General features: G+C 38.5%; 1 protein-coding gene across 1 annotated transcript in view; it reads right to left on the bottom strand.

Moving 5' to 3' along the window:
- The window catches only part of ndp (norrin cystine knot growth factor NDP), an 85,483-nt gene extending 78,942 nt beyond the window's left edge, over window positions 1-6,541 (bottom strand). Inside the window, exon 1 of the mRNA XM_028799761.2 lies at window positions 6,433-6,541. The gene's annotated coding sequence lies outside the window, so the exon portion shown is untranslated. The remainder of the gene's footprint in view (window positions 1-6,432) is intronic.
- Between the last annotated feature and the right edge of the window lie 8,441 nt (window positions 6,542-14,982).

The following is a 14,982-nucleotide window of genomic DNA, read 5'->3' as shown; positions in this document are numbered from 1 at the left end:
TTATTGCATCCAAGCACAATACTTCCTCCCCCTCCAAAAAAAACACAAAACCTTAACATCAACCATGTGAAAACATCACTTCCCAAAACACATTGTTAAGTGCAATATTGCTCCATTGAAAGTCGAACAATTCTAGTAAATATAAAAAAATGTGCAAACTGAAGACATGGGCACCTCAGAAAACAAGACTAGAGTAGCTGAGAAACTAATATTTATTTGTTTAGGTTCATTAATAGTCACACTTTTGTCTTAATAGAAGAGATTGTAGCAAAAGACTCATTATGATGGAGACAAAGGGCTAAGAGCTTACTGGACTTATCCACTGATATATAACAACAATGTGATGTATCTGAAATTCTTCCAATTTACCACAAGCGTGGATCTACTTTAACCTTAAAGTTGAAATTGCAAATTCATGGTTTTTTTCTAGTAAGTGAGAGAGAGACCTCTCCAAGGCAGACAGCTGAGAACCACATTCAACTATCTTTTGATATTTTCAGCAGTTTAGATATGATGAAACAGAGACAATAAAGTCTCAGATGCAGCCTTTGGTGACTTCCCTGAGAATTTCTGGATCCTCCTTAAAAATTTCCTTAGTTTAGCAACTAATTGATCAGTATATCAGTGTATACAGTATGTTATTATTTAATAATAACATGTTGAATCTGCTGGCAAGAGGTTGCAAGTTAAGGATGATAACATTTAAAAAGTATTCAGTTTTTCTCTGAGATTGAGAAGGACAGGTAACAGGAACCTAAGATAATTGGGACCAACATTTGAGAGAAAAATAAAAAAAAACAATATATTTACTTCACTTTACAGTATGGAGAGAAGAATGAGTTTTCACTTGCAGATAGATTTAAAATATGAAAATTACCTACCAGACTGAGGTGTTCACAGACTCTGCAACTACAGCAGGTTAATTGAGGAAGACGAATTTGGACTGGAAAAGGGGACTTGACAGTAAACAGATCTATAACTGTGCTTGCATCAATGCCTGTACACAAGTCAAGTCATGAAAATTGTGTAGCTGAGTGTCTAAATTAGGGAGGAAAGAGTCTTGATAAAGTAAAGATGTGTAAATGTTTGTATTTTCTGTCCTTCCATCTCTGAGGATAGATAGCGAAAGCACCCCTCACCCCAAATACAGTAAGCTTTGCCTATAAAGACTCCTTAATAAATAGAAGTACACCATATAAATAAAATGTATTATTATTATTATTATTATTATTATTATTATTATTATTATTATAAGAAATACCCCATATTTACTGGTAAGGAAAGGAAGGAGGCAGTATCATGATAATATCTATTTTGGCAACGATCAACATCTTTCGCCCTTAAGTGAGTTTCTTGTAATAGCAAAATGAAACATGGCAATAATGTAAAAAATAGAAACGGCATGAATGGCGATTCTGGGAATTCCTATAACAAACACTGCATGAGGTGACAGAAAGAAAATTCATAGTTAATTCATAGAAAATTCAGATTCACAAACTGGATTTGGTGAAGCAGTAACATAGTGATCAATAATCACTTCACAGAACAACAACAGAAAGTACAGTACAGTAAGTGTATCATCTTTCTCTGAGTGTTCAGGTAGGCCTACAATTTTTCTGTGGCCATGGTACTCTTGGTTTGTTAGCTTAACAGCAATCTACTATTCCTCAGTTTTCTGAGATTGCTGGGATTTTCTGGGATTGCTCAGACTTGATACCAGAAATCTCTGTCCTCAACTAAGTAAAGTGTGTTTGTTCCATTAATAGTTTGCTTTTATGTTTTTCCAGTATTAAATGCTGGATTTCCCAGCATACTTCGATGACTTCTTTGGTAAGGCAAAAAACTTGAGACCAAGTTCTGTAAACACAATGAGACATCTTGTACACCTGTCAGGATGGCGAAATCACTTGCCTCATAAACAGGCAATTTAATATTTCAGATATAATACTGGAAACATCAAAGAGTATACAGGGCAGTCAGGGCACAATCACTAACTGCCATTACAAAGGAAATTTCACATGATACCCTTTTCTTAATAGAAAACATTAGAGCCTTTCAACATAACTTCTCTGCTGCTTTAAAAAATCAAAAATTTTAATTACTACTTTAGCAATTCCATTTCCTCATTTTAGGTTACTGTACTAGCATTTATATCTGCTGTTCCTCAGTCAATGCATCTGCTATTTAGCATTTCTTTGATACAACTTCTTCTAAACACATATGGGTGGAAAAGTCCATTTTTTACTGAACCCATCTAATTCAACATTGTGTTAACTGAGAGCTCATAACTGAAGAGTTCACCAGTCTATAACAGTTTAGAGATGCCAGTCATCTAAAACTTCACAACTTTAGGAAGTGAGAAGAAAATAAAATGTCTGGAAAAAAATGAATAAGTACAGAGGAAGAACATACAAGCTCAACAGAGACAGTGACTGGAGCAAGATTCAAAAGGAGGCATCGGGAGATGTGAGACAAGCTCAAAATATATTAAAAAAATATGAAATAGCAAGTGCTTTTTTAATTAAAAAAAAGTAGTTGAAATGGTATGGTAGCCTCATATTGGCTGATTAGCTACAATTAAAATGTATTGCTTTGTTTGTTTTTGTGCTTTTGGAAATATGTTGATATTTAATTGGTTGATTTATGAATTGCCTAATTGATTGATTGTCTACAGCCCAAACCACATGCATAGTACAAATCTGTGACTTCAACCTTTCATTAAAATTTAAAACAAATAAAAAGTCAGAGCCTCCGTCTTTACTTAGCTGAACCACAAATTACTGCAGTTACTGTAACTGGAGACCAAGCTCACATCAAACAAAATAAACACTTCCAATCTCACAATTAATACCAGAAGAAGAAAAAAATATACAGTTTTCTATTTTCTGCTCCTTATGCTTTCTTTTTTAAAATATTATCTACAGCTACAGAAAATACACCAAAGTTTTAGCTCCCACCTCCAGGACATTGCAGTTACCTGCTCCGTCCTTCTTATCTCATCTTCTCCGTGTGCCCATTAGCTCTCCTTCCTGTTTAGGATTAGCACACACCTATCTTTCAATTAGCAATAGTCACTTTTCTCCTGAGAAAATGAATATAAACTAAGTAAATAAACAGCAGACATTGAGAATCTGGGCAACCCTCAGTGAGAAGCTTATGATTAAGCAGTTGTTCATCTACTATAACTAGCCAGATCGTCTTTAAAAATGAAAGCTTTTTGTTTTGCCCTAAACAGCGCCCACATTACGTTATATTCATAAAGGACACAGTTCTGTAAAGGCAATCCATTCAATCGGTCCTTGCTTTAGACAGATGTTTTCACTGGAGCCGGAAGATTACACTCCTGGTCCTGCTCTCTTATTTGCTATTGTTTCAGTGGCTTTTAATAACCAAAGGGCAGATTCCTCTTGGTGTCCTGCTTCGCCTCAGGGACCTGTGAACGGCATGTGAATCCCATGTTGGGTGCAACTGCTGGAGACAGACGGTGTACTACTTTTACTTTTGTGGTGGCCAGCTAAGCTGAGTGCTAAATATATCCTTAGTGATAACGCCAAGACAAACAGCGTTTTTTAGCAGTGATTTCTGCCAATTGCTGCTGTGAGCTCAGTGTAACTCAGGGCTAACTTGATGCTAGTAATATTACTTTCTTACAAATAATAATATGGCAAACATTCAACATAAATGAACTGTGAATGAGAAAAATGATCTTTGGTATTAACCAAAGTTTATAGGTTGCAAGCTTTGACTGATATTTTATTTCTTTTTTCTTAAATATACACATTGCCAATGAGTATTTGGTTATTTAGTCTCCTTACCTGAAAATATAATCCCACATAAAAGAGATTATCTGTAAAGTAGACTCTGAAATCTGCAGTTTAGCTCTTTAGATGTATGAGTATACAGAGAGATAAAGGTATTGTGGCTGTGTAGCTGTCGTTGTGCCTGCCTATCTTTTTAGCAAAGAAATAACCTTTTGACTTAATGAGTAGGGGAGCTGGGAGTTGAGTATAGGAGCCCCAATAATTCTTTGTGAAACTGAAGCCCTCCTCTCCACTGTGTATTGGAAAATAACTGCAAATTAAAACTCGCCATCGGAATATAATTGAAGTAACATTTTCAACAGAATGCCATCTGCCACAAAGTATCAGTACTCAGGATGAGTATTCATCCCCCAATTTTCTTAATATCATTGCATTTCAAATGTCTATACCTCCTTGTCTGTATCTTATTTGTGACTAGTGCAGGATGAGATTTTGAGAACACTAGCCACAGCTGCTTCTCAGATGGCCACCTTTACCTTGCATTTTAAAAAAAGATGAACGGCAACAACAATTGTTTACTTGTGCCCCATCACAACTAAAAATGGCATTTACACATTTACAAATGCTAAATGATTAATCTATGTATTATTCCCTTTGAATGTTTAAATGATCAATCGGAGCCTAGAAGCAATAAATTATACACACATCAGATTTCCAAGAACTTCTCTTTAGTAGCCCAGTATACAAATTTCAAAATGACTGGCACAATAATTGATCCAATTTCTAAACTGCAGGGTTGCAGGGAAGCTGGAACATATCCCAGCAAGCATTGGGTACAAGGTAGGAACAAGCCCTGGAAAGTGCAAATGGTACAATAATATTCCCTTAAAACTGTTTCTAATTCAGCATTTAATTTAGCATTTACAAAGGCCTTTAACCTATTCAAAGATAGAATGTATATATATATATATATATATATATATATATATATATGTGTACAGTAATCCCTCCTCCATCGCGGGGGTTGCGTTCCAGAGCCACCCGCGAAATAAGAAAATCCGCGAAGTAGAAACCATATGTTTATATGGTTATTTTTAGAATGTCATGCTTGGGTCACAGATTTGCGCAGAAACACAGGAGGTTGTAGAGAGACAGGAACGTTATTCAAACACTGCAAACAAACATTTGTCTCTTTTTCAAAAGTTTAAACTGTGCTCCATGACAAGACAGAGATGACAGTTCTGTCTCACAATTAAAAGAATGCAAACATATCTTCCTTTTCAAAGGAGTGCAAAGCAAGTAGTCAAAAAAAAAATCAATACGGCTTTTTGGCTTTTAAGTATGCGAAGCACCGCCGGTACAAAGCTGTTGAAGGCGGCAGCTCACACCCCCTCTATCAGGAGCAGGAAGAGAGAGAGAGCCACAGAAAAACAAATAAAGTCAAAAATCAATACGTGCCCTTTGAGCTTTTAAGTATGCGAAGCAACGTGCAGCATGTCCTTCAGGAAGCAGCTGCACACAGCCCCCCTGCTCACACCCCCCTACGTCAGCGCAAGAGAGAGAAAGAGAGAGAGAGAGAGAGAGAGAGAGAGAGAGAGAGAGAGAGAGAGAAAGTAAGTTGGGTAGCTTCTCAGCCATCTGCCAATAGCGTCCCTTGTATGAAATCAACTGGGCAAACCAACTGAGGAAGCATGTACCAGAAATTAAAAGACCCATTGTCCTCAGAAACCCGCGAAGCAGCGAAAAATCCGCGATATATATTTAAATATGCTTACTTATAAAATCCGCGATGGAGTGAAGCCGCGAAAGGCAAAGCGCGATATAGCGAGGGATCACTGTATATATATATATATATATATATATATATATATATATATATATATATATGTATGTATACGACTATATAGTACTATACTATGCTACTACTATACTCTATATATGTGTCTATATCTTCTTCACTCTCCTAGCACTTGTGCAGCACTTGCATGGGGTCTGCTTTTCAGTAACTCAGTCTCAATTTGGGCATCTTCACATATATGTGTTATATCATATGACTATAACTATAAACCTTGCTTCATCACAATACTTCTAAACACTTCACAATCCCAACAACAACTAAGTCACACAGAAGGACTCACACAGAAAAGTGCACAAATGAAATTAATACCTTTTCTTCTCTTTTACATTTGATAATGTTTTTTACTAAGACAATTTCAAAAAGCTAGCTGCAAAAATGATACATGTGGTCTAAACACGCATACTTAATAGTGACAGCCTTCCTGGATTTGCCACCTGCATCTTAACGCTTGTTTGCCTTCAAAGAAGTGAGTTTTCTTAAAGACCTAATAGAGCAGTTTTGTAGTAAATTTGTCGAAACAGCATGTGGATTATGGTATGAAATAATTCCCCCTTAGGGGGCTAGGAGAATGTGTCTGCCTCCACCTCTCAAAGTTCTTATCTTTTAAATTACTTGTTTATTTTAAATATCCCTTACTATGTAGAAAAGTGACATTTTTGTGCTTTCTGAATTATAGCCACAACATAAAAAGAAGTGTGTTAACAAAGCTAGATAAAGCATTAGTCCTGCTAATACCTAACAAGAGAAAGCCATTGTGCGTGAACAGAAAGCCCCCAGCATGTGTGAGCTGACCCAGCCTTAAAATGGACCTACCTGCACTGCAGTGAGTAATCCAGCTCACATATCCGAGTCCTGGCAGGATTGGAGATTGTGGAACATCAATTGGTTTTATGCCTCTCTCTCTCTCACTCTCTCTCTCTCTCTCTCTCTCTCTCTCTATTTTTGCAGTTTCCTCCTCCCTTCACCCGCCCCTTTTCTCTGTCAGTCACATGGCTTTCTTCTTTTATAATCTATACAAAAAAAAGTTGATGCTCTTGTTTGAGAATGAGCGTCAAATGGGATACGTGCCATTGTAGTCATATATCATCCAGGATTGCAGTGCATACTCAGGCACACTTATGAGCACTATTTCACACACACAGACGCACACACACACACACACACCCACACAACAGATATATGCTGCTACACTTTCCCCAGACAAATGGTATCTCTAATGACACCAAACAACAGAGAGTTGCTGTTATCTAACAAAGTCACAACACCCAGCACCCAATCTCCATGAACTGAGGGTTATAAACTGGAAATAAATTTAGCTTATTTCACACAAGTGACATCTGAGCCTGCTTGATGTATGACATACTGTAGGCCAGCAGTTCACGATGGTAGAACAGAGTGCTGTAAAACTCTAGCCTAGGAGACACAAACAAATAAAAGGTGATTCCCAACAGCTAATGTGTCACCTCATTCCATTTTAAATAGTGATGCTTTATACTTAGGATGCCAGATTTTTATATTCTATAAAAGTACTTGTCTTACACTCCTATTTGATGAATGCTCACATGATTTTTATGGTTCATAATTTAGCAAAGGCAATGGATATTGAACAGTCAATTCAGTTGTTTTTTAATCAGCTTTATTGAGTATTATCATTTATCAGGCTTTCCACTGATTTTTAGAGAATGGGTCAAGAGGTACATCCTATGCATTCAAATGCTGAAGTGACTCCCCACTGTCCATGTAAAGCACTTTGAGTAACTACAAAGCACTATATACATGTAATCAATTATTATTATTATTATTAAATATAAAAGAAAACAATACTTACCCATTCCTTTTCTGTTCCATTTGTCTCACAGGGGATCTTAATCTTCTTATATGATACGCTACTGTGGCTGTCTGTTTGTCTGTCCAGGATTTTAAATCACCTGTAGCTCGCACACCATTTGACCTATTGACCTGAAATTTGGTACACATATACTACATGACGTCTAATATCCGCTTTTGCGGTGATGATTGACCTCCAAGGTTATTCCTGTTTTTATTTTTATTTAATTGTAGAATCGACTCCGGGCAGTGGCCAGCAGGGCAGTCGTGCGGCGCATGTGTACAAGCGCCATTCTCATCCCTACCACCTTCGCTGTCACTTCCTCTACCTCTTCATATCTTAAATCATTCTTGAGTCAGATTGAAGACTTAAGTGCCAGGTTAAGTGAAAAATTAAAGAAGTCGTACTAAGTAATTGCAACACAAACACTGACTTAATCAGTTTTAATGCGAAAAGATGCCGACAAAAGAAGATAAGAAGTGGGCCGCTAGGGTGAAGAAAAGAAGAGCTGCTCAGGAAGCAGCAAGCGCATCAACCTCTGAGCAAACGAATGCTAAACATACAGAGAAAGAGCGAGAAAACTATGAATTGCTCAAGTCAAGTGCATTCACTGCACAATATTGTGCAGTCTGCCATTACTGGTATATATATAATATTTGTGTAATTCCTTTTTTTAAGAGTAATGTCAATTTTCTTTGTTTTGATGTTGTAATATAACACTGATATTGATGGAGTGTTAAATTCTATGTCCCTCCCTTTTAATACCCCTCTAAGTCCAGTTTAGGGGCATGGAGCATATTGCAGAAACAACAGTTGAACAGGGCACCAGCCTACCCCAAGACTCACTGACATACTTACTCATATCAGACCAATTTAGAGTAGTTAATCAGACTCTTTGGGACAAACACCTCATTGTCTTGTGAAACATGCAAGGGGACATGGGGAAAACTCTTCACAGACATCCTTGGGCTGGGATTCAAATTTAGCACTGTGGAGCTGTGAAGGAACAGTGCCAACTACTGCTACACCATATGCTTTACTGAATGCTAGAAAACAACAATTAATTGGCTCCAAAGAATCACCAAGGCTGTGGGTACTTTGAGGAGTTTATATAGATGTAGAGCTGTCAAGACAATGGGCGAGAGATTCTGTGGAAATGGCTAACGAAGTCGAGTTGATGTAGTGCAAGAGTTGTGAGCTAAAGCTTTAAATGAATTTTTAAAAATGGAAATGTGCTGAGTAAAAGCTGCTAGTTTCTGATTAGTAAAAAATGTGGAAGAAATATTAAAGCACACCACGCACAAGTGTAACAGTTCTGAATCATTTTATTATGTCATAATAATAAAGTTTTCAGAGGTACTGTAGCATAGTGGCTCAGTCCTCACTAAAGTGACATGCATTTATGACTAAACCTAGGAAGCACTTCTTTATGCAAAGAATTGTTAGACTCCGGAGCAAACTACTGAGACATGTAGTTGAAGCAGAAACCTTGCCAACCTTTAAGAAGAATTTGGATGAGATATTGGGACAGCTTAGCTATTAGCTAAACAAATGGGCTTGATGGACTGAATGGTCTCCTCTAGTTTGTCGGATATCTTAAGTTCTTATGTGACTTCTAGTTGAAGGGTCACACTTGCTCACTGAAGTTGCTGAACTTGTTGATGAACCATGTCAATTTACATGACTGAAAATTACTGAGCATGTAAAATTTAGTAGCTGTGGAATGACTTTCCACACAGTTGTGTTTGTCCCTTTATCTGACAGCCAATCGTGAGCTGCCTGGGGGAGCCAGTGCTTTAAGAAGGATTAACAGCTATGGAGAGTTCAGCCACAGTGTCTACCCTTTTTTGTATCTTTTTTCCATTCTGCTATTGTACATAAAACATGATACATCAGAGAGACAAGCTCCTCTTCTGTTTGTGTAGTCCAAAACACCTGAAATCCTTATTCCTTCTTGCAACATTGTATACATTATACTTCCAGGTGAGTATTTGTGGGTTGTGAGCCCTCAAGCATGCAGAGTCCACCCCATGACTGAAAACAAGATCAAACCTGTTTGATTTTGTTGGGGAGAGTCACTGACTAGCTGGAGTGAATCGCTGGGTATGTCAGACTAGACAATTGGTCTTCACAGTAGCGCACCGCCGACTGCCTCCAACTTGAAAAAATTACGTAAATAAAGGTTTCAACTGAAAATCTATAGAAAAGTCATCTAATGTGATATGACCTTTAGGTAATCATGTTTGCCAAATCTGAATATGTGTTTGTCTGGTATGCAAATCCACACTGTTGAACCTACTGAGATTTTGCACTGATTCCCTATTTGTACAGGTTAAAACTATAGACTATGTTTTATTCTGAAATGTAGTTAATGCCCACAACGTAGATAATCCCAAGTACCCTGCTAATATATAATAATATTGCTCAATTTTGGTGAAAGCATTTCATTTTCTAAAATCCTTATTTAAGGTCCTCATGGCTGTAATGCTCAATAGATAGAATGGTGGATGGCCATGTTACATACTATGGGAATTGCAGTAAGCAATCTAACACAAACTGAAAGATATGAGGCAAGCCTAAGAGCAAATATGTGTGGCAAGCCATTTTAGTATTTAATGCTTTGCTAGTCATAATGACATTTCGACAATTTAGAATTAAATTTGAGATATGTATCCATCTCTTCGCTCATTTTCCATTCCGCTTCATTAAAGTATACACTCACTAGCAATCCCACAATGAGCCAGTTTAGAGTTACCAGTGAACCCAACCTGCACATTTTTGAGTTATGAAAGGAGGACAGGGAGTACTCAAAAATATACGCACATCATATGCAAAACCCGGCCACAGGGGATGCACAAACCAGTGTGCTGGTCCCAAGCCCAGATAAATGGGGAGGGTTACGTCAGGAAGGTCATCCGGTGTAAAATTTTGCCAAATCAATATGCGGACAACAATACAACAATACAAATTTCCATACTGGATTTGTCAAGCCCCAGGTTAATGACGACCGCCACCAGTACTGTTAGTCAACAGGGTGCTGGAGGAAATTGGGCTACTGTTGGCTGAAGAAGAAGGAGAAGAAGAGTGGGGAGACGTGTCCGGAGGCGAGAGGAGAGTATACAGAGGAAGAGGATGGCAAAGAAGAAGTGGGATAGTCAGAGAGATGCAGAAAGTAGACAAGAGTGCAAGGAGATAAGGAGCAAGGTGAAGAGAGGGGTGGCGAAGGCTAAAGAAAAAGCGTATGATGAGTTGTACGAGAAGTTGGACACTAAAGAGGGAGAAAAGGACCTGTACCGATTGGCTAGGCAGAGGGACAGAGCTGGGAAAGATGTGCAGCAGGTTAGGGTGATAAAGGATAAAGATGGAAACGTTCTCACAAGCGAGGAGAATGTGTTGAGCAGATGTAAAGAGTACTTTGAGAGGCCGACGAATGAAGAGAATGAGAGAGAAGAGGTTGGATGATGTGGAGATAGTGAATCAGGAAGTGCAACGGATTAGCAAGGATGAAGTAAGGACAGCTATGAACAGGATGAAGAATGGAAAAGCTGTTGGTCCAGATGACATACCCGTGGAAGCATGGAGGTGTTTAGGAGAGATGGCAGTGGAGTTTTTAACCAGATTGTTTAATGGAATCTTGGAAAGCGAGAGGATACCTAAGGAGTAGAGAAGAAGTGTATTGGCGCCGATATTTAAGAATAAGGGGGATGTTCAGGACTGTAGTAACTACAGGGGGATATAATTGATGAGCCATAGCATTAAGTTATGGGAAAGAGTAGTGGAAGCTAGGTTAAGAAGTGAGGTGATGATTAGTGAGCAGCAGTATGGTTTCATGCCAAGAAAGAGCACCACAGATGTGATGTTTGCTCAGAGGGTGTTGATGGAGAAGTATAGAGAAGGCCAGAAGGAGTTGCATTGTGTCTTTGTGGACCTGGAGAAGGCATATGACAGGGTGCCTCGAGAGGAGTTGTGATATTGTATGAGGAAGTCAGGAGTGGCAGAGAAGTACGTAAGAGTTGTACAGGATATGAACAAGGGAAGTGTGACTGTGGTGAGGTAGGAGTGACGGATGCATTCAAGGTGGAGGTGGGATTACATCAGGGATCGGCTCTGAGCCCTTTCTTATTTGCAATGGTGATGGACAGGTTGACAGACGAGATTAGACAGGAGTCCCCGTGGACTATGATGTTTGCTGATGACATTGTGATTTGTAGTGGGAGTAGGGAGCAGGTTGAGGAGACCTTGCAGAGGTAGAGATATGCTCTAGAGAGGAGAGGATTGAAGGTCAGTAGGAACAAGACAGAATACATGTGTGTAAATGAGAGGGAGGTCAGTGGAATGGTGAGGATGCAAGGAGTAGAGTTGGCGAAGGTGGATGAGTTTAAATACTTGGGATCAACAGTACAGAGTAACGGTGATTGTGGAAGAGAGGTGAAAAAGAGAGTGCAGGCAGGGTGGAATGGGTGGAGAAGAGTGTCAGGAGTAATTTGTGACAGACGGATATCAACAAGAGTGAAAGGGAAGGTCTACAGGACGGTAGTGAGACTAGCTATGTTATATGGGTTGGAGACGGTGGCACTGACCAAAAAGCAGGAGACAGAGCTGGAGGTAATAGAGTTAAAAATGCTAAGATGTGCATTGGGTGTGACGAGGATGGACAGGATTAGAAATGAGTACATTAGAAGGTCAGTTCAAGTTGGACAGTTGGGAGACAAAGTCAGAGAGGCGAGATTGCGTTGGTTTGGACATATGCAGAGTAGAGATGCTGGGTATATTGGGAGAAGGATGCTAAGGATAGAGCTGCCATGCAAGAGAAAAAGAGGAAGGCCTAAGAGAAGATTTATGGATGTGGTGAGAGAGGACATGCAGGTGATGGGTGTAACAGAACAAGATACAAAGGACAGAAAGATATGGAAGAAGATGATCCACTGTGGCAACCCCTAACAGGAGTAGCCGAAAGAAGAAGAAGACTGTAGACATATACAAAACATGCAAACTCCACAATGCTCTTGGTTAGAATTCAGACCCAGCCTTCTAGAGCTGTGATACACAAATTGGAGTTACTGTAGCTACAAAAGATTTCAACTCTTGTGGTTTTAAGTGATGCCTTAGAAAAAAACAACAAACTTCATTCTGAGAGGGCAGCTGCTAAACCGCAACCACCAATTCCTTGTTGCCCTCCTGAACAGCCTAGTATGGTAGCATAAACCAGTAATCCCAGTGTCTCTTGATCAGATTCAATTTATCCTCAAAATCTGATGGCTCCACTCTCTTCTTCTACCACATTTCACATTCAAGTCCAGGTAAAGAGAAACTCCTGCCCATCATAACCTTAGGGTTTCCCACACCAGGAGATAACTGGCCTGCTAGATTTTACAATATTTTAAACTGTCCAACTGCTTTTTTATTATTATTCATTCTTTGATTCTTGTAAAGTGAGTAATTTGTTCGAATTGCAGTAGCAGCAGTCTATCCCAGCAGCATCAGGCACGAAGCTGGAAATGACTCCAGAAAAAGCACCAGTTCAGGGCTGACATATTTACTTACACACCACACTTACCAGGCCATGTGTTTAACATGTGGAAGAAAAACTATAGTGCCATTAAAAAAAAGAAAAACAATGCAAACACAGGGAGAGCAAGCATCTCGCCATTGTTTAGGACCAGGCTGGGATTAGAATACAGAGTCTTGATCATGGTGGTGCAGCTGTTAATCCAACTTTGCTCTTACTACCAAAAAATGTTCTGAACTTTTTATTTTTAAGTCATCTGTCAAATATATATTAATCCTTGCCTCCAGGGTTCAATTTGAAACTGTGTTGCCTTATGTGGAGTTTTTGTGTTACCTCCAAATTCAACGCTTCATTCTCACTTTATAAATTCCAGTTGTCAGGTCAGATGGCCAATCTGAATGAACCCACTGTGAATATGAAGTGCTGTTTTGAAACATGCAATTAAAAGGCAGTCCAACCAAGTTGTATTCCTGCTCCTCAACCAATGCTTCCAGAAAACATTCTGTCCCCAACTCAATATCACGCTGTGTTAAAAAAAATAAATAAACACTAAACCAATTTATTAGTTCAGACATTTCAATGGTGATGAGTGGATTTTCGTTTTGGCAGTCAGCTATATTAGAAACTAAATACGGTTTAAAATCAGGTATAATTTACAGTATTGAAACTGCTCAAAATGATTATATGTAAAGTTGCAGCTGCAACAATGAAATAGAATAGAAAATTATTGTTAACTAATTAAGTTGATTGGTTGTGCTGAGACCAAAAGTATAAATGATTTTAAATAATATTTATTATTAATTGTCCTAAAAGAGTAAGTGCAATTATTTCAACAAGCAATTGGTTTATATAATAAAAACATGTGCCCCCAAGGTGCTGTGAATGTCAGTTTACCTTCCTTTACAGGACTCTCAGTGGATAATAAAGCTCCATTAATGATCAAAGACCCTTACATTTGCCATCCCAATAAAATGTGAATAAAATGTTAATAAATGTTTATAGAGGAAAAATGTAGTTAAACTTTTTAATATTAAAGTGAAGTGTGGGATTATTTCCCTTAATGAGAAAAGTGAGAGCCTGGTGTAACTAGAGTATTGTGGAACAGATGCACACAAACTACATATTGGCAAAGAATTTTGTCTCATGAGAAGTGGGCACATGAGTGTTGTGATGTTAAGTTTGGGAAAAGAGATGAGAGGAACTTCTCAATAAAACATTAAATTGTTCAACTTGGAAATATGTAGCTAATAAACATTCTGATTATATAGTCTTATTAGGAAGAATGGGTACAGCACTTTAAACTGGAGCACCTTTGGATTCTTTAATCCTACTGGGGCACTTCATTTCTTAGGGGGTGAAAGACTAAGACATTATACTGTAAATGGCCAGCTTCTTCTATATGTGAAAAGTAAATTGGTACTTGATTTATGTTGTGTCTGTTCCTCCTGATAGCATAGATAAACAGAGGAGCATTAAACTGTCAAATGGACATCATTTTTAATTTAGATTCCCTAGGTCAGGGGTGTCCAACTCCGGTCCTGGTGGGCCGCAGTGGCTGCAGGTTTTCATCCTAACCATTTTCCGAATCAGCGAATAGTTTTCACTGCTAATTAACTCCTTTTCCCTTCATTTTAATAGCCCTGTTTTTAAGAATTCAGTCCTCCAAATTGATTTGTTTCTTCATTAAATAGCAGCCAAACAGAAATAAGATGTGAAATGAGCCAACAGATAAAGGACTAAATTGGACTCCACACAATTTCACTCCAACCAGTTTCTTAATGAGAAGCCAATTCTTGCTGTTAATTAAAGCCATTATTGAATATCAGGACTTGTTGCTGCCCTCATTCTGCCACAGCAGACTGTTGATTTTCTGTTTTTTTCTAAGACCACCATCAAGATGTTTTGGTGACCAGAGTAGGCCAACATGAATGAGACCTTCACCTTTATTTATTTTCAGGCTAGCTGGTCATGTGGCGGCTTGTTTTGTGTCTCATTATTGTTTGGCTGCTCATGAAGGAAAAAGAAA

The sequence above is a fragment of the Erpetoichthys calabaricus genome, chromosome 4 (genome assembly GCF_900747795.2).
Source record: "Erpetoichthys calabaricus chromosome 4, fErpCal1.3, whole genome shotgun sequence".
Classification (NCBI taxonomy): domain Eukaryota; kingdom Metazoa; phylum Chordata; class Cladistia; order Polypteriformes; family Polypteridae; genus Erpetoichthys; species Erpetoichthys calabaricus.
This window is presented reverse-complemented; position numbering and strand designations above follow the sequence as displayed.